The 18,846-nt window shown below is 39.1% G+C and overlaps 1 long non-coding RNA gene across 1 annotated transcript; it reads right to left on the bottom strand.

The window, feature by feature from the left end:
• Window positions 1–7,382: 7,382 nt before the first annotated feature.
• LOC120888335 (uncharacterized) lies at window positions 7,383–15,328 on the bottom strand. Its single transcript, XR_005731884.2, has 3 exons — window positions 14,836–15,328; window positions 13,643–13,704; window positions 7,383–8,817 (listed from the first exon to the last, which is right to left on the bottom strand). It is a non-coding gene; the product is annotated as an uncharacterized LOC120888335 (long non-coding RNA).
• Window positions 15,329–18,846: the final 3,518 nt, after the last annotated feature.

Raw genomic sequence — 18,846 nt, 5'->3', positions numbered from 1 at the left:
CATATTGTATAGCTCAGTGGAATAATTATGATTGACAACAATTAATTGCATATTTCAAAATAGCTACTACAGAGGATTTTGAATGTTCCAAATACAAAGAAATTATAAATGTCTGAGGCAATAGATATGCTAATTATCCTAATGTGATCATTACACATTGTATAAATGTATTGAAGTGTCACACTATATTCCATGAATATGTTTAATTACTGTGCCAATTAAAAATAAATTTTTAAAAATAGAAACCTCTTTCTTATGGTATGTTGTGAACAATGATTTGAAAGCCATAGCTTCAGAGAAAGTCTAAACTGGCTCTGTATCTTAGAAGGCTAGTCCCTTTTCCCAATATCTCTAAAGAATGATTGGATCCAGAAGATCCAGTCTTCCCTTCTTCCTACATGTCTGGTGGATAGATATTTTCTACAGAGTCAGATGTCTAGACAGTGAAGAAAATCAGCAGCACATCCACCAAGAGGCTGAGAAAGCCAGCTTTTCCCTACAAAATGCTGAGAATAGTGTCAAATAAGATGGTAAGACCATGAGAAACACGGGCAGAAAATCAGGACAGAGCAGGAAATGAGGAGAACATGTACATGAAACTCTAGACCATCAGTCACACCTACCCAAAAGCATGCATGCCAGCCAAGATGAGGAGTCTGACCAGGTCTGCAGGGTAAACAGTGAAGATGGCTGAAGTTAGGGAGTGGTGCTTGGGCACTACCTCTGGGATTTAATCCCTGTTTTCTTCTTATTAGTTGGGTGTTCTTAGAAATGTTAAGCACTCTGAGCCTTATTTTTACCATCTATTAACTAGGAGGAAAAGAGTTATTGTCTCCTAGGATTGTGATGATGATTAAATGAGTTAATACTTGTATAGAACTTTACCCTCTGGAAAATGACTAACATCTCACAGAAGTACCTGCTGTATTTTGGAGGGTTTATGGAAGTAAGAGTGAGAGTAGAGAATAATAAGATAACTAAATAAGGCAACATACAATGAAACTCACAACACAATTATAATATTTTTTATCAGGTGGTTAGATTCACTATCAAGACGGCCCTGAAACTGCTTACATTTTGTTCCCTGTTGAAAACCTAACTTTCTCATCACACTCACTTGGTTGAAGTTACCTTCATTTATATCCTGAAGAGATATGAGAAATTAATATTGAATTGAGAAATTAAAATATTGACTTTTTTTTTAAATACAAGTTTTTGTTTTAAAATACTAATGTCTTTTACCTAAACCCTCCCTTACTTTAACATCGTCTCTTCAGGTATATTTCTTACTTTGGCACATTCAGACCCCTTCTGAGTGTCACCTTCTCTTAAGAGAAGCCAGCTAGCTTTCAAGACAGGGAGAGTCCAGGAGATTGGATCAAGGGAAGCACAGAAAGAAGTGTGGGTTGCTGAGGAGGGCAGGCAGCTCTGTTGAGGACGGGTCAAGGTGGAGGTGGGGGTGGGGACATGTGGTTCCCAACAGAAGTCCCCAGATTCCAGAGGACACTGGGATGAATGGAAAGGGAGGATGTTTCTCATGGAAGCTCTGCTTTCCTGGCACACAGTAGAGGCTGAAGCAGAATGCTGCAGTCAAATCACAGCCTGGAGATTGAAAATCATCTCTCCCATCAAGGGTAACTTTGCATTTCCACCATAATTCAAGGTATGAGAGAGTAGAGACAAGGCACACTTCTAAAATCTCTCTCTTACATCTTTTCTATCCCTTTGCCATATCATTTATAAGCACTTGATTGGAAAACAATATAGATCACACTTTATTTCTAACTGGTTACAGACCATAATCATAGCCACTTCCTTTATGTATCAGTTATAAACAAATATCACTGAGTTTAAATGGTATTTTAAATGTAACCTATTTCTAGGATTATTAAGGATATTATTTAACCCTAGCTTCTATTTTATAAATTAGATGATAATGTTTAAATCTCATTCTTAATTTTAACTTCTTCTTCTTTTTTTTTTAAACTGGGGATTGAACTCAGGCACTCGACCACTGAGCCACATCCCTAGTCTTTTTTTGTATTTATCTTGAGACAGGGTCTTGCTGAATTGCTTAGTGCCTCGCTATGTTGCTAAGGCTGGCTTTGAACTCTTGATCTTCCTACCTCAGCCTCCTGTGCTGCTGGGATTACAGGAACGCCTGGTTTAATTTTGACTTTTTTTTTTAACCATATGATTTATTTTTATTTTTATTTTTTTACTAAAAAAATTAATTTTGACTTTTAAATGTGGGTATGACCATCCGGCACTTGGGAGGGTTGGTGCATACACATTAGTTTATCTTTTTGACTCTCCTTTCCTGAGTTCAGATTAGTCCCATAGCCTCCTTTGAAATTAGAAAGAAAGATGGAGGATGAATTTTTCATGTATGTATGACTACTTATATACAGTAGGCCATTATTTATGGCTTGAAATAATCTGGTTGTAATTTGAAGCCCTACTATATAATAAATATTACTAACGAACACCTAGAAATAACACTGAAAAAATACAAGTAAGGCAATTATATTCCATCTTTGTGATAAATAATGAAGACTTCCCTCCTAACATATATTGGGAGAGAAAAAAAATCTAATAGAAAAGAATGTTCTCTAGGCCTATAAGATTGGTCTCATTAGAAGTGAGTACAATTACTCTTCACAGTATTCTGTTAGTAGGCCTGTTTGGTTAGTTTGTTTTCTTTTCTTAAATTACTTATTTCTGTGATTATGCCAGGCCACAGTGCCCCATTGCATGCTATACCATTTCTGTTGCTGAATTACATAAGAAATCTTGGTATTTTCCCTGCAACCTTGTACCTAGTAATGCATCATCTTGAGCTTCTTCTCTTCTTCCTGGCCTCCCCCTTCCTCTTTCCAGATGCTGTTGTTTAGTGAACATTACATGTATGCCTTCAGAAGCTTGCTGGCTAATTTCAGCAAGTGGAAAACAAAAAAAGTTAGTTAGAAATCAAGTAATGAATTAAAAAGGCAATCATTGGAGCTTTATTTCTTTAATATAAAAAGAACTTTTTCTAAACATTTTGTTTCTCTTGATTGAGATTTGTATCTTTTTTCACAAAAGAATGCTCTTTGTTCCATTGGTTTTGGGCTTGGGGTGTTTTCTTTTTGCTTTTGGGGGTTTCTTTGTACTGATGGTGATTGAACCCAGAGACTCGTGCAAACTAGGCAAGTGCCAGCCCAAGAATGTTTCTTGATACCTCTTCTCCTTTCACAGGAAATGTATCCACACTGTGTTCCTATGGTACTCAACCCACATGGGTAGCTGATTTTTTTTTTCCAGATGTTATTCAGATCAAGTACTGACTTGTCTCACACAGAAACCACAAGTTTTAATTTTTCCTAAATTGAAACAAAACCTTCTTCTCCCCATCTTAGCAGCCATTTCCTGACAAATTTACTGGTTTATGATCTTTCTGTTTCATACATTTGACTGTCTTTTTAAAAAATATTTTTTAGTTGTAAGTGGATACAATACCTTTATTTATTTATCTTTATGTGGTGCTGAGGATTGAAATAATGGCTTGAAATAATCTGGTTGCAATTTGAAGTGCCTCACACATGCTAGGCGAGTGTGCTCTACCACTGAGCCACAACCCCAGCCCAACATTGGACTCTTAATTGTCATTAATTGAACAAACTGGCCAGTGTGACCTGTATCTATCATGAAGTCATTTTTGCTAGGGGTCTACTGTCTACAGGGCCATCTTAAATCCATGAGCAGAACCCTTCCATCTATAACTAAGGGCTCTTTTCTGTCACTGGTGGGAACCATTTTAATATACACAGGAGTTTCCATAGCTTGGGCTAGATTCATCCTGGTAGTTGTATCTAATAGTGGCACCAAATCCTAGAACCAGCCCCAATTCAATGATTGGGGCACTGACTCAAAATACCGTCTTCAGAGATTTTGGCACCTGTCAAAACCTCTCCAGGGAAGGTTTTCTGGAAATTCTAAGACCCTATAAAAATGTGGAGAACTCAACACTAGAACATCTGTGGCACAGCAGTTAAGACTAGATTTGACAGTCTGTTCAGATCATGGTCATGCCTCTTCCTGTTGTACACTGCTTAACCTTTATGTGTCTATTTCCTCGTGACTGATTATTCTCCAGTTGCCCCCATTGGAGCCACATGGGAATTGACACCTGAAGCCTATATGACCTAGATTGACTCCCTTGACCTCAGGCTTCCAGTTGTTTCCTTTATGGGAAATGGGAAGGAAGTGGGAGGAGAGAGCAGTTGGAGTGTTTGCTGTCCCTACACCCCACTGAACTTCAGTTGTTCACACCTCACCTGCTGCCCTGCCCTGCACCAATGGGGCCCCAGACACACCTCTCTATGATCTGAGGCTTCTGAGAGCAGCTCTTCCTAGAACAATTCTTCACCTGGCTCCAGTTGTGCCATTTTCTTCACTTGCCCTTCTGCCTCAGGATGGGAACAGCTGTCTACTGCTGCTAGTTTTCTGATAACTTCCGCATCCCTGATTGATTTGCTTAAATCTGCCTCCGTGTCTGTAAACAGTTCTTTCCTTCTGTACATGTGTCCTGTTTCTGCTGCAACCTTGATGAACATACCTCACAGGACTGTAGCTAGGACTAATAAATACAGACATGTATCACGACAGCACAGGGTACAGGCTAAATGCTGTGTAAAGATTAGTCACTGTCATCACAAGGTGGTCCTGTCTGCTTTCCTACCAGTTCTAGAAGACATACACTGAGACTGCCAAAAATAGATAGGGGCCCTATTTCAAGGAAGCCTCAGAATTACTGGAGGCCTCTACCAAGCTCCCTCTGTGAAGGTATTTGTGAAGGCTGGGATGGGAAAGCCAGAGTGACATGGGAGAGACACCATGGGTTGGGACAGTGGGGAGTGGAAGAAGCATCAGGTCTCTCACAACAGGCAAGGACTGAAGGACACAGTCCCTCTGGAGAGGTTTGGGCTGCAGGACCTGAAAGAGGAGTCTTCGGTGGACAGGATACCTAAAGGGTGTGGCAGAGTGCAGGAGAGAATGGGACACCCAGGACAAATTTCTTTCCAATACTTGGCCTAGAGCCTACAGGGCTGTTGTCCAAATTCTGAAGACCAGGTGAACCCAGTGTTTGGGACTAACAGGATCTTATCTGAGAATGCCAGCTGGCTGAGTTCACACTCTCATATTTATAAGCTGAAGCTGGTTCAGGTGGGAATGAAGACTGTTCCTCATGAACAGGGCTGAAGGCATAAACAGAACATCAGAGGACATGTATAGCAGTGGTTGGCAGTAGAGCCTCTCAGGACCTGACAGGACTCAAAGCAGCTTCACCAGTTCCTAGCTGGGTGGCACTGGGAAAGTCACTCAGACTTTCTAAGCCTCATATGTTTAGTCTGTAAATATGATGCTAATAATAGAGCCTATATTTAGAGTGGTTACAAGAAATAAGGAAATTCAGGTGTAGTGCGTCATACAGTGACTGACCTTTAGAAAGCACTCAAAACTATTCTCCTAATCCTCATACAAACTGTGGTCTCCATCACAGTTCTTAACAGTCAGGCTGGCAAGAATCTTGCAGACACAAGTTAATGAAAGGGTAACGAGTCTTGTGAGAATATTGTACAATAAATAGGGTTGCGCTGTAAGTAGATGTGTTAATCAACCAGCTTATTCTTTCTTTTTCTTGCAAATCCAGACCCAAGAAAATTGCAATCACTGTCTAAACTACAGGGTGCCTATGCTCTTTAGCTCAGTAGTATAGTTTAAAAGTTAGTTCTGAGTAGGTACAGTGGCACATGCCTGTAATCTCAGCACCTTGGGAGGCTGAGGCAGGAGGATTGCAAATTCGAGATCAGCCTCACCAATTTAGTGAGCCCCTTAACAACATAGCAAAAGCCTGTCTCGAAATTTAAAAAAAAATTAAAAGGACTGGGGATATAGCTCAATGGTAAAGCACCCCTGGGTTCAATCTCTAGTACCAAAATAAATAAATAAATAAATAGAAGTTAGGTTATGGAATCAATCCTGTTGAGACTCAAGTCCCAGCACTGCCAGAAAAGAGCTCCTTGACCTGGGGGCAACTTACTTTATCTTCTGGAGCTCTGTTCATCTCTCATTTGTAAAATGGAAAAAATAATCATTTCTGCCTCATAGGATAGTTATGAATATTAAGGGAGATGATCGAGACAAACCTCTTAGCGAATGTTGGTTCTCACTGATAGTCCACTTCCAACAGAAGGAAATTGTAAGAGTTTGATTGTTAAATAAAATACATGTCCCAAGAACATTTGAGAACTTTCACAATAAAACATTCTGCCATATTGTGGAGAAAGAGGATTGACGGGAAGAGATCATGGGGAAATTGTCAAGATGGCAAAAATGTTAAATCCTTGTTTGGAGTAATGGGTGTATAGAATTGTCAAAGTTCGTGGAACACTGCAGATTTGTACTGTATTTGTGAAAATTATCCCTCAAAGGAAGAAAACAGCAGTTACAAATTCTACTCTTGATCTAGGAGTTTATCTCATCCTATTCCCTGTATTAAGCTTGGAAAACATCATTGGTAGCATTGATTCAGAGAAGCAATGATGTTGGAATGTCATTCACAGAGTGCACAATTAAAGGTTCCTTATCATTAAAGGTACAGCTTCTGCTCAAAACCCATTCATCAGAAACTAGTAAGAGACACGGGGAGGCCTTGGTCCTAAGTATCATTTCATCAGGTCTATGGGAATAGTGAATCCAGAGCTTATCTTCACTGATCTTACTTAGGGTGTTTCTATAAACAACGAGGTGAATGACTAGGCTAGAGACACACCCACCCAATGACTGACTTGTATATATCACTAACAGTGGCAGTAGTCTTGCTACAGAAGATTAAAGCATTCATATCTGATGAAAGGAAGGATGAACCTGATAGTGAATGGATGATTGAATGGACAAACAAACATTTACTTAATGACCATCACACATCCCCTTAATTAAATGTAATTCTCACAGGAAGCTTATGGAGGGGCTGGGGATATGGCTCAGTGGTAGAGTGCCTAGCATTCATGAGAGGCCTTGGGTTTGATCCTCAGCACTACAAAAGCAAAACAACAACAAAAAATTTATGGAGCAAATGTCATTTTCCCCACTTAATAAATTAGAAAGGATCTACTTAGAAGCAATTAGCCTAGTCATAGCAGAAATAGACTCCCATGTCATCTGAGCATATTCTGAATAATTTCCATTTGTTGCAAGTCATTCTGTTTTTCTTAAGAGCTCCTATGGAACTGGGATGTGACTCAGTTGGTAGAGTTCTTGCTTAGCATGCATGTGGCCCTGGTTTGATGTGGGGGTTGATCCCTACTAGTATCAAAAAGAAAAAAGAAAAAGAAAAGAAAGAAAGAAAATCTCCTGTGTATTTTATTAGAGCTTGTATGTTACAATTAGGATACATAGAAAGATTCCGTCTTTATTCCAAATGCTATCCCAGCCACCTTCACTAGGGAAGTGATTAATAGAAAATTATTAGGTAGGATAAACTTTCAAAGTATTAGTCAATGTTTTCCCACAATATTTTCCTCTTACTTCTCCATTCTTATCATCTTTCAAACAGCAGGGAGGCTATTCTGAGTTCCATTACCCCCAAGCAAGGGAGCTTAACAGAAAATAGAGAAAAAAATGAACTTCTTTTGACTTTTGGGTCTGCAAAATCTAGGCTCCAAAGATATTGGGAAAGCTGTAAGACATAAATAAGATTTTTAAATCTACTTGATAATGTAGAGGAAAAATGCCCATTCACCATTACACAAGGATTTCAGTGGTGGTTGGGGGGCAAAAAGAGGCAAGTTAGAAAGAAGTCAGGAGAACACAAATACTAACATGACTCCTCGGGAGGGTCCACTCCTTCCTTCTCCCTCGAGAATTCAAGTGTGTGGGAAGGACTGAGATACAAACAGTGGCTCCCACATCAAAGGGATGGAACAAGAATATCCCAGAAGATAAATTACCATGCAGAAGACAGATATTGAGGGTGTGGGCCCCATGGATGACCTTCACATTGAGTAACAGCATGGACAACAGACTAGCAGAGATCAGACTCAAACCCCACACCTCAGTCCCCACCTCTTGCCACTGGGAACATACTCTAGAAATTAGGTACAATCCTGGGAAGGGTGAGAGGAAATCCCCAAACTGACAGAGATTAATTTTGGCTACATTGAAGGAATGGGGGCAAAAACAGAAATTAGGTGCAATTATAGAAAAACAAACAGATTTCTTGCCCAGTTGCACAGAGGTGTTCTGACGTTTGCCTATTGGCATTCATAATGCAGTAGTTATTTCTATAGCAGATCTCCTACTTCAGATATAACAGCATGAGAAGGGAACCATATGTTAAGCTTACGAATAGAAATCTAGAGAAAAATTCATTAAGGACAAAATGAAATGTCCCTTTTGACTTGGCCTCTGCTTTTCTTGCCATCATATTCACTGAGTTTGTCCTATCTGTGTGTGACACCCCAAGTTTACTTTTGTTGAAAATTCCTTTACCTATTCCTTCCAAGTTATGTGCCTTCTGCTTGTATCCTTCAGAGTCTCTGATCATATTAAGTTTTTGTCCTGGGACTTGTTTATTTCAAAACAAGAGTTTTAAGAAGAGGGTTCATTTATTGGTTGAGTCTTTTGCGAAAGTCCTCTTGTCCAGCAGGAGTTTAATAATTTTTTTCTTGGCTGCTGTGTGTGCACCACATGCCGCAGAAGCTCCTTTGTTCCCACTTATATAGTTTCTGGTCTCCTATGCATCACCTGTCAGTGAATGACCCAGGCATGACCACTCTAGAAGAAGCAAAAACAAATTGTGATGATAGAGGTGAACACTAAGCCAAACTCTTTAAAGAAATGTTGTCACTTGAACCACTGGAAACCATTATGGCCCAGTCCAACAGTTGTTGCTCCATCTCTTTGACATATGTTGTCAAGCAAAAAGGTAAAGGGACCAAGGACAAGTCTTGTTTATAAAAGCAGGGAAAACCAGCCCCAGAAAAAGGAGATGGAGGAACTGGAGATGCAGCTCAGTGGTAGGGAATACGATTCAGATGTGGAGGCTCAGGTTTCAATCTCCAGCAAGAAGGAGGAGAAAACAAAAGGAGAATGGGAGATGGGGAGAGGAAAAGAGAGAGGAAGTAGAAGGGAAAGGGGAAAGGGGAAGGAAAGAAAGAGAAATTAGTGAATGAATAAATAGGGAATGGATTAGGAGAGGAGAGTAAGTAATGACAATTGCTAGAAAAAGAATTACTATAAATGAGTGGAAGAAAACTGCACATAGGTCAGATCAGACTCCACTCCATTGACAATGGGCCTGAGAAAGCAATCACCTTAAGAAATGTTGTAACAATTCCATATGTGTAGGTCAAAAAAGTTAGGAACACGTGGGCCTAAATTCCTTCCCACAAACTCAAAATTATATCGCCACTTAAAGGTTCTAAGACGGACTGCACCAAATAAACCTATATTACTTTAAGCCAGAGTTTTCAAATTTATTTGAATACAATACACTTTCTTGCCTTTCTGTTAACACCCTGAGCAACAAGTTTTACCATACACCAGTTTGTGAACTGCAGATAAACACTTTTTTCTTTTTTCTTCTTTTCTTAAATTTACTGATTTTTCCAATATTTGGATTTTTATTTTTATCTTCATAAGTTTATTTCAATAAGAGACCCTAATGATCACAATTATTTTTTAAATGTTAAGAGTTCTTAGGGGATGCCTGTAACAGGAATGAACGTGGAAGCAGAGGCTGAAGAAGATCATTCAGGGCAGTGGAAGATCCCAGAGAGCAGAGGCGCCGGGTAGAAAATTAGGTGACAGCTGAAGTAATTCCTGGACTCAAAAAAAGGGAAAGACTGGGGCTGGGATTGTGGCTCAGCGGTAGAGTGCTCGACTAGCTCGAGCGGGATCCGGGCTCGATTCTCAGAACCACATAAAAATAAAGACATTGTGTTATGTCCATCTACACCTAAAAATAAATAAATAAATATTTTTTTAAAAAAGTGAAAGACAAAGGCATGTGTCTTGGGGTACAGGGACTCTGGTATTATTTTTTAACTTAGGTTAAGGGACTCAGAGAAAAGTACTTTGCAATACCACCTAGATCCACTTTCTACATTATCAGAGTAGAAGGTCACAGATACACTGTGATCTGAGAAATAATCAAAAATGTTGAATACTCTTTTAATTGATCTAATTTTGAAATTATCATATTGCTCAGCCTTACATGTTAAATTTTTACCTGTTTCATAGTAAGAATTCAAAAAATGTTTATTTAGTTTATGCTATAGTCTATACTAGTCTATACATAGATATGTCATAGGATATAAAATAAATTATTTTGTTTTGACTTTGGTGCTAGGGATTGGACCTAGGGCCTCATGCATGCTATCTGCCACTGAACTATTCCTCCAATCCCTGTATATATTGCTTTTTAACTTAGGCTGCTTCTTAGTACTAGTTTCATCTGTAAAGTTTATATCTACAACTGCTTTATTTTAATATTTGAGGTTGTTGGGAATTGTTTTGTTTTTGCCAAACACCTCCCTGGCAGCAAACAGATTGAAAGCATCCGCTCTGGCATGAGACACACCGGTTCCATTCTGGCTCTGCCACTCATTAAGCCATGTGAATTGGTCAAGGTGCTTAGCTTCTCTGAGTTTCTCTTTCTTCACTCATAAAGTTGGGATAATAATAGTTCTAATTCATAGGACTGTCAGCAGGATTACGTGACGATACAAGTGAAGTTCTTGCATAATGGCTGGCATGTACTCAATAATTAATAGACATCAGCAGAATCCTACAAACTAATGACTGGGACGGAAGTCGAGATGAGGGAAAGACAAAAATATGAAGCAAAGGAATAGGGTGATGAGAGTTGGAAGTTGGAGAAACTGAAACTTTTCTAGGTTTAATCAAGAAAGAACTGGTGAGGTGCTAGAAAGACTCTGTGGGAGACAGACCTTCCAAATATAAGTTTGATGCTTGTGGTTTATATATTTATTCAGTGCCTTCTCTGTGCAAGGGACTGTTTAGGTTCTGGGGAAATCACACTTAACAGGAGAGTTTTCATTCTAGTGTAGGAGAAAAATGATACATAAGAAAAGAAGTTTTAAAAAGATAAAACTGCTCACAGTAACAAGAGCTATGTATGGATTAAAAGAGGACAAAGTGATAAAGTTGGTGGTGATGTTTTACATAGGAGTCAAAACATGGGCCTAAGCGATGTGAAGAAGCAAAACATATAACATCTGGGAGAACCATATACCAACCACAGGCAGCTGCTGGTGTAATAGTGTGTGTTCCAACATGAAGACCAGTGTGTCTGGAGTGAAGGGAGGGTGGTAAGAGATGAAGTCTTAAGGGAAATAAGGGACAAATCATGGAGGGACTAGTAAGTCCTAGTAAGAAATTTTCTAAATGTGGTGAAATACTGAAAGATTCTTCCCCAACCTTCTTGCCTCCCTCATCTATCCATTACAAGGTAGTTGAATGTTGTGGTCTGATTTATATTTTTAAAATATCATGGTTGATGTTTTAAGAATAGACTGTTGTTGAGGAGGGATAATGAAAGTAAAAAAAAAATTATGAGGCTATTTCAGTAGTCCTAAAAATAGATAATAATGCTTTGGACTATGATAGTAATGTTAAAATATGCTTGGATGAGAAATATACTAAAACTTTCAAATTAAGCCAATATGATTTGTTTGTAAGGTATGAGGCAAAGGAAAGGGTCAGGTTTGATTCCTGTGTAGCATATAGTTACCTGGAATCTTAGATGAATGGATAAAATATACCTGAGGGTAGATTTAAAAGCTGGAGTTGGCTAACCTGGAGACCAAACAGGTAAATAAAAAGACACTTGAATGACTTTTTTTTAACATTATAAAGGGAAACTATAGCTGGACATAATGGTGCATGCTTATAATCTCAGTGCTTGAGAAGCTGAGGTAGGAGGATCACAAATTCAAGGCTAGCCTTTTCATGGTGAGACCTTGTCTCAAAATGAAAAATAAATAAAAGAACTGGAGGCCTGGTGTGGTGTGCATGCCTGTAATCCCAGCGACTCAGGAGATCCAGGCAAGAGGAACAGGAGTTCAAAGCGAGTCCCTAAGCAACTCATGGAAACCCTGTCTTTAAGTAATACATTAAAAAGGACTGGGGATGTAGCTCAGTGGTAAAGCACCCCTGGATTCAATCCCTAATACCCCTAAATAAATAAATAAATAAATAAATGCGGGGGGGCTGTTTTGGAATGAACAATAAAAAAAATTCTGTTTAATAAATTTGTTAATCTACTAACAAAGATCCACATGGAGCATGAAATTGGTTTTGATTTACAAGCTTCATGAAAAGCCAAGATCCTCAAATTAATACTGAAAGCCAGATCCTATTTTCTTACCCAAATGAAGAGTTCAAAATGTACCCACCTGACTATAGTCAGTTAGGTCCCCCTGCTGGTGACTAGGAAACTTACCTCTTGATATAGTATGCTAACTGATAGGTACTAATGTTGCTCTGAGCCAAATGTACGGTGTAAGCTAAATTGGCTCCTTTCGTGTTTCATCCCTCCGTCCTCCTGATGTCTACCTCACTTTCACCAAGACCAACTATCACCAGATTCCATGCAACATACTAGCTACAAGATATATCCCAACAAATAGGACTTTTTTTCCTGAGACTCATCAAAACATACTTTCTTTTGTGTCCTACTCTCCACCATAACTTCTTTTTTTTTTATTGGTTGTTCACAACAAAGCTCTTGACATATCATATTTCATACATTAGATTGACACAACTTCTTTGTGCCTGACAATATGAGTCAAAGAATAGGTACTTACCTCTCTAAAATAATGTAATGTTTTTAACTAAAATTTTTCCTCATAAAGAGAGAAAAGTATAAAAATTTCAGATGGAACTAATGGTAAGGAAGGAAGAATACTATTAAAAATAATAAGAAAAAAATTCCCAAAAGATTCTCATCACATCAGGCTGTCCTTGGTAAGCTTTATGCCTTCAATATTCCCTACTTAAAACTAGGCTTTCCACTGCCACACCCTCCCAGTCCCCTCAGATGAGTGGTGGTTGTCCACAACTTCTGATCTAGGGGAAACAATGCATGGTGAGTGGGCCACGTAGCCAGGGCCCTAAGGAAATTGGGCCAGCTTTCAGGTTTCCCAGGCAAGGTGCATAAATCAGGCCTCCAGTACATACAATAGAGGTCAGGTCAAAACTCATTTCCTGGAACTGTCACCATGGAGAAAACTACTAAAATACTTAACTACCAAACTCCATTTTTATGCATGGTCTCAAGAAAAAAAGCTCAAAGAAGCTGTGCTTGGTGACACATCTGTAATTCTAACTACTCAAAAGGCTGAGGCAGGAAGATCTCAAGTTGGAGGCTAGCCTCAACATATTAGCAAGACACTGTCTCAAAATAAAAAAAATAAAAAGCACTAGCCAGAGATATAGCTCAGAGGTAGATTGCCCCTAGGTTCAATCCCCCAATTGGATGGGTTGGGGAGAGGTAAGCACAGAAAAGCAGCCCTACAACAACTCATTAGGAAGAGGTCCTGCTGGTACAGGGTGCCAGCATGTGGGTGTGACTCACTCAGGGCATTTGCTGAACCTTGACACTCCAACAAGAGCCTCAGCTTCATTTAACTATTATTCCTGGGGAAAAAAAAACATACACACATTTTAATGCCAGCAACATTCCTGTTCATCCATTAACCTGTGTGTTGATGGGCTTTGTTAGTCTGTAATGTCTGACTTGCTTACATGGCTGATTATCAGGGGGTATGCTCAGAGTTCACAATAAAGATGTCCAGAATTTTACATAAAGATTTAATTTGAAAAATAAGGCATTTTGTGATCATGAAACAAAAAACACAAAAATTTGATTTCTCAATTTCAAATAAAAAATGTTCTTCACTTCCTTTTCCTATTCTTCTTGTCTAAGAGTTCACCTGTCAGGAAGATGTACCAATGTATCATTTATTACATCGCTTATCTTGGTATAATGTATTTAAAACCTCTCTGAAAGGTAAGTTGAATAGTTATTACATTTTGGGGGGTTAGGGGTACTGGGGATTGAACCCAAGGGCACTTAACCACTGAGCCACATCCTCAGTGTTTTAATTAATTAATTAATTAATTTTGAGACAGGGCCTCGCTAAGTTGTCGAGGCTGGCTTTGAATTTGTGATCCTCCTGCCTCAGCCTCCTGAGCTGCTGAGATTACAAGCGTGTATCACCACGCTGGCCAGTTATAACATTTTCATCATCCCTTTCTACCTTTCCCACCCCAACCTCCCTCATCGTCTATATCTTTTTCATTCTTTAGAAATTGTTTCTAGCATATTATTTCAGGTGCTCTGTTAGAATGTATATTAGAATTTTGACAAAAAAAGCTCAGTGGCAGCCAGGAGTCCTTTCAGTGGGGTGAACATGGTGATGGTTTGGGTAGCAGCTTCTACCACCCCATACTGACAATCATTAAAGTCTAATAAAAGAATTGCCTCTTGTCTATGCCCTTTTCTACCAGCAGATGATGAGCTGTGCAAGCGGCATGGGATTTGTCTTGTTCACTGCTGAATCCTACTGGTTAGAATGATGCCAGACCATAGTCGGCATTCAATAAATATTTTTAAAATTATTACATAAGATCATTCTTATGATCTTTCACTTAGACATCCTGAACTACTCAGCTCCACAGTGCAGCCAGCACGCTGGTTTCATACAAGAGGGTCGTAGCAAAGAAGTTAACTAGTGAGGTCAAAATAAACAACACAGACTCAATTACCTTTTTCTATGACCAGGTCTGAGACAGCCCCCCTTCTAGCTCTCGTCTCGAACCACCCGGTGGGGCAGCAAGGCTTACTCAGGACTAGCAGGAGAGAGAGAGAGAACATTCCAGGGAGTGGCCTTTTATTGGGGAACAAGAAATTCAGGGAAAAATTCCATCCAATGAATGTCGAGGGGGGCAGCATTCCAAGGTTAGTGTCAGTGATTGGTCTCAGGTTCAATGGTCAGTCACACCCCCACACAGACAGGCTCTCGAAGAACCTGGAGAGGGTGGGGATAGCTCTGAAACAGTTTGGCCAGAACGCCTCACACCCAATCAGGGAGGTGCCCAGTCACGTGCGGGAATGGCTCCCCACACTCAGCCATCTCTTTTTGGCCAGCATTCTAAATGACCTACTTGAATAGGGCTTGTGAGGAAAGGGGATGGTCTAATCACTGATCATGAGCTAGTCTCTGAATAGTGAGGACCCACGTTCAGCTAACTGCTTTCCCAGAGATCATGGGAGTTTCTATTAGCAGCTTAGAGTAAGCTAAAGATGCACAATAGCATTTATTTTTTTTAAGGTGGAAGAAATATTGGTTCCATGTGGACTATAGGAAGCAAAAACTGAGAATGTTTTCCTTCTTTTTGTTGGTTTAGTCCAGGAACTTGCACTACAGCAGGCTTCATTGTGTCCATAGAGCAATACAATCATTTGCTTTTTTCTAGGAACATTGTGTTTTCATCATCTTGTTGTTGGCATTCCGTGTAGTTTGTTCACATGAACTTCCAAAGCCAACAATTTTTCAGAAATGTTCTCAAGAAACAATACCTGTCTTGATCTCAGAATAACTGAGCAAATCAGAAAGGCAAGAAAGAATATTTTTTCTGGGTGTCAGCACAGCACACCAGCTGTATTCATCAGTGGGAGGTTATATTTTCCTATCCAATATCAAGTGCTAGCCACACCTAGAGTACATCAAGTTAAATCAGTATAAATTGTTTATAAACATAAAGTTACTGGGAGTGACTTCATCCAAGACTTTTTTTTTTTGGTACCAGAGATTGAACTCAGGGGCACTTGACTCCCGCCACGTTCTGCGTGGGCGTGGAAGTGAAGATTCCTCTGGGTGGAGTGGGCTGGCTACAGAATAAAAGCTAAGAAAGAGAAAATGGTGAAAGTAATTTTTAAAAGCGGGGACAGAATGGCTAGCCGATCTTAGGGATCACGCTTCCACACTAGAAAAAAAAAAAAGATGGAGCCCTTGCTTGCTTTATTTATATGGGGAAACATCAAAGATTTTCCATGGAATGTTCTTCGCCAAATAAGGTAGGACTTGGGCTGACAAGTTTCCAAGGGGTTACACCCAACTCCAGAGCTATGAGAGTGTTCAGAGTGTTCTTCCTAGCAGAGCGGAGATAGAGGTCACCAGCTTTGAGCAATCCATTAGTGGGAGGAGCCACAAAACAGTTTGCAATGCCAAACCTGAATCTCCCTGGCTCAATACAAAGTGAAGACGCTCAAGTAATTCACGGGTGGCTCCCCACACTGGACCACTGAGCCACATCCCCAGCCCTATTTTATATTTTATTTAGAGACAGGTCTTGATGGCTTACTAAGGCCCTCGTTGATTTGCTGAAACCGGCTTTGAACTTGCAATTTTCCTGCCTCAGCCTCCAGAGCCATTGGGATTACAGGCGGGCACCACCGTGCACAGCTCATCCAAGTCTCTTTTAAAATTTTACATTTTACACTTCAAAGTCAATAGTACAGATCCTAGCTATAGTTAATCCTGAAAGCTGGCAAGTGCCAAATTTCAAGGACTAAGTACATTATAAAGGCCTAAAGGAAATAAACTATAACTACAATCCCATATACCTTGTAAAAATAATCTTATTTCTCTTTCTGCTAACCTGAATCTAAATTTTGTGGCTTTCTAGTTATGGAGCTGTTTGTGTCAGAAAAGAAATACTATTGAAAAAAATAAATTGCATTTAACTTGGAAATTTATAAGACTTTTCCAAATGCAGGTTAGGGAGACCCTAAAAGAATCTCCCAATAAAAAATAAATAAAATGTCAAAGAAAAATATCTTTTTAAATTCTTCAAGTAGGGGAAAGTAAGAAATACTCAGATCTTCAAACCAAGTGAATGCAGGCACCCTAAGAGGTGAGCAAGGATGAGACTTCCCTGGAGCATTCCTGAGGAACCCTGAAAACACTGAATTTCCACTTTGATGGTTGCAAGCAACACAGGGGAATAGGAAATAAAGGCTATGGCTCAACAAAGGTGAAGAACCTAAACTGGGGCTCTGAAAGTCTACAGCATTGATATAATAGGAAAAAATAAATGTAATCCTATCTCACTGACAGTGAAAGAAAGAAACTGTCTTGTCTCCAGATGTGCCATGGAGAGAAGGGTGTAAAAAAAAAATCTCTTCTGAAAATACATAATCACAAGGATTATTGACTCTTACAGGGATTAACAGACTGAATTTATACTGCCACTGTGATGGTTAAAAAAATGTTTAAAATGAAAATTTTATTTAGTGGGAAAATCCCCTAAATGTTTGTCAGGAGAAAAGTTAAAGTTAAGGCTTTAAGGATTCCAACAAAGAGCCAAGAAAAAGGAATTAAAGTGAATATCATAAAACACACAGGAAGCAAAGCACTGATTAAGAGATGGCGGAAAAATAGGGGGAAAGGACTAAAAAAGCTTATGTTGGAGTGATAACAGATTAGCTATATCTAAAGAAAGAATTTGCAAATTAGAAGAAAGATACAAAGAAAGTCATAAAATATTCCAGACAGAGATGAAAAATATGAAATAGATGTAGAATATAGACTGAGATCTAATTATCATTCCAGAACAAGCTAATAGAATAAAGAAGAAATAATATTTGGCAAGATAACAATTGTGTGTTAGCTTTCTACTACTGGGATAAAATACCTGAGAAAACCAGCTTAAATAGAGGAAAGGTTTATTTTGGTTCATAGTTTCAGAAGTTTCGGTCCAGTCCAAGGCCAGTTGTCTGTTGTTTTGGGGCCTCTGAGAGCAGAACATCATGGCAAGGAGTGTGATGTAACAAAGCTACTTACCTCATGGTGGCAGGAAAGCAAAGAGAAAGACAAGAAGGGGCAAGGCTCCCCACATCCCCTTCAAGGGTGACCCCAGTGACCTAACTTCCTCCAACCTGGTCCCCCCACTTTAAGATTCCACTATCTCCCAATAGCATGGTGGGCTGGATATCAAGCCTCTAACACAAGAGCCTATGGAGGAACACTCCAGGTCCAAACTGTAGCAGGCTAGGAATCCTTCAGAATTATAAAAAGATGCAGATCCAGAAAGACCAAGTGAAACAAAACAAAACAAGCAGATAAATAAAATAAAAATAAAAAATATACAACTAAATAAAAAGTAAAAAATCCATACAACCACAAACTACCAAGCAATGAAAACACTTCAAAAGCATAGAAAGCGTACACATTACCTGCAAGAGACAGCAAGGCAGCTGGCAACTGACTTTTCAACAGTAACAATGGAAACCTAAAGGTAGCAGAATCCTCCATCAGATGAGCTAAAACAACTAATAATCTATTAGTCTACGGCCCTTTAAAAGTAGGGGGAAATAGAATAATTTTCAGACAAACAAAAACAAAGACTGCCATTGAAAGACCTTCTAAAAGAAGTCTAAACGAAGGATTTAATTGCAAAAGAATTAGTGAACAAAGACATTGGTCATATGTGCACAAAGCATAGAAGTCATTGTTTGTAATAACTGATTGTGCGGATTGTAATGCAATAAAAACCAATAGTAATTATCTGCCTAAACTACTGGTAAGTTTTTTCTAGATGTATAAATAATAATGAAGGGGTCATCAGAATTAAAATATTCTAAGGTGCTTGTAGTTTTTGGAGGGTAAAAATATTGAATAACTGTAAACTTTGACAAATATTCACATTAAAATAATCTGAAAACCACTAAAGTAAAAGACAGAAAACACATTGCTTTCATGTTAGAACATATTT

Source organism: Ictidomys tridecemlineatus, chromosome 6 (genome assembly GCF_052094955.1).
Source record: "Ictidomys tridecemlineatus isolate mIctTri1 chromosome 6, mIctTri1.hap1, whole genome shotgun sequence".
NCBI classification, from domain to species: Eukaryota; Metazoa; Chordata; class Mammalia; order Rodentia; family Sciuridae; genus Ictidomys; species Ictidomys tridecemlineatus.
The sequence above is the reverse complement of the archived record's forward strand: the minus strand, read 5'-3'. Positions and strand labels throughout refer to the sequence as shown.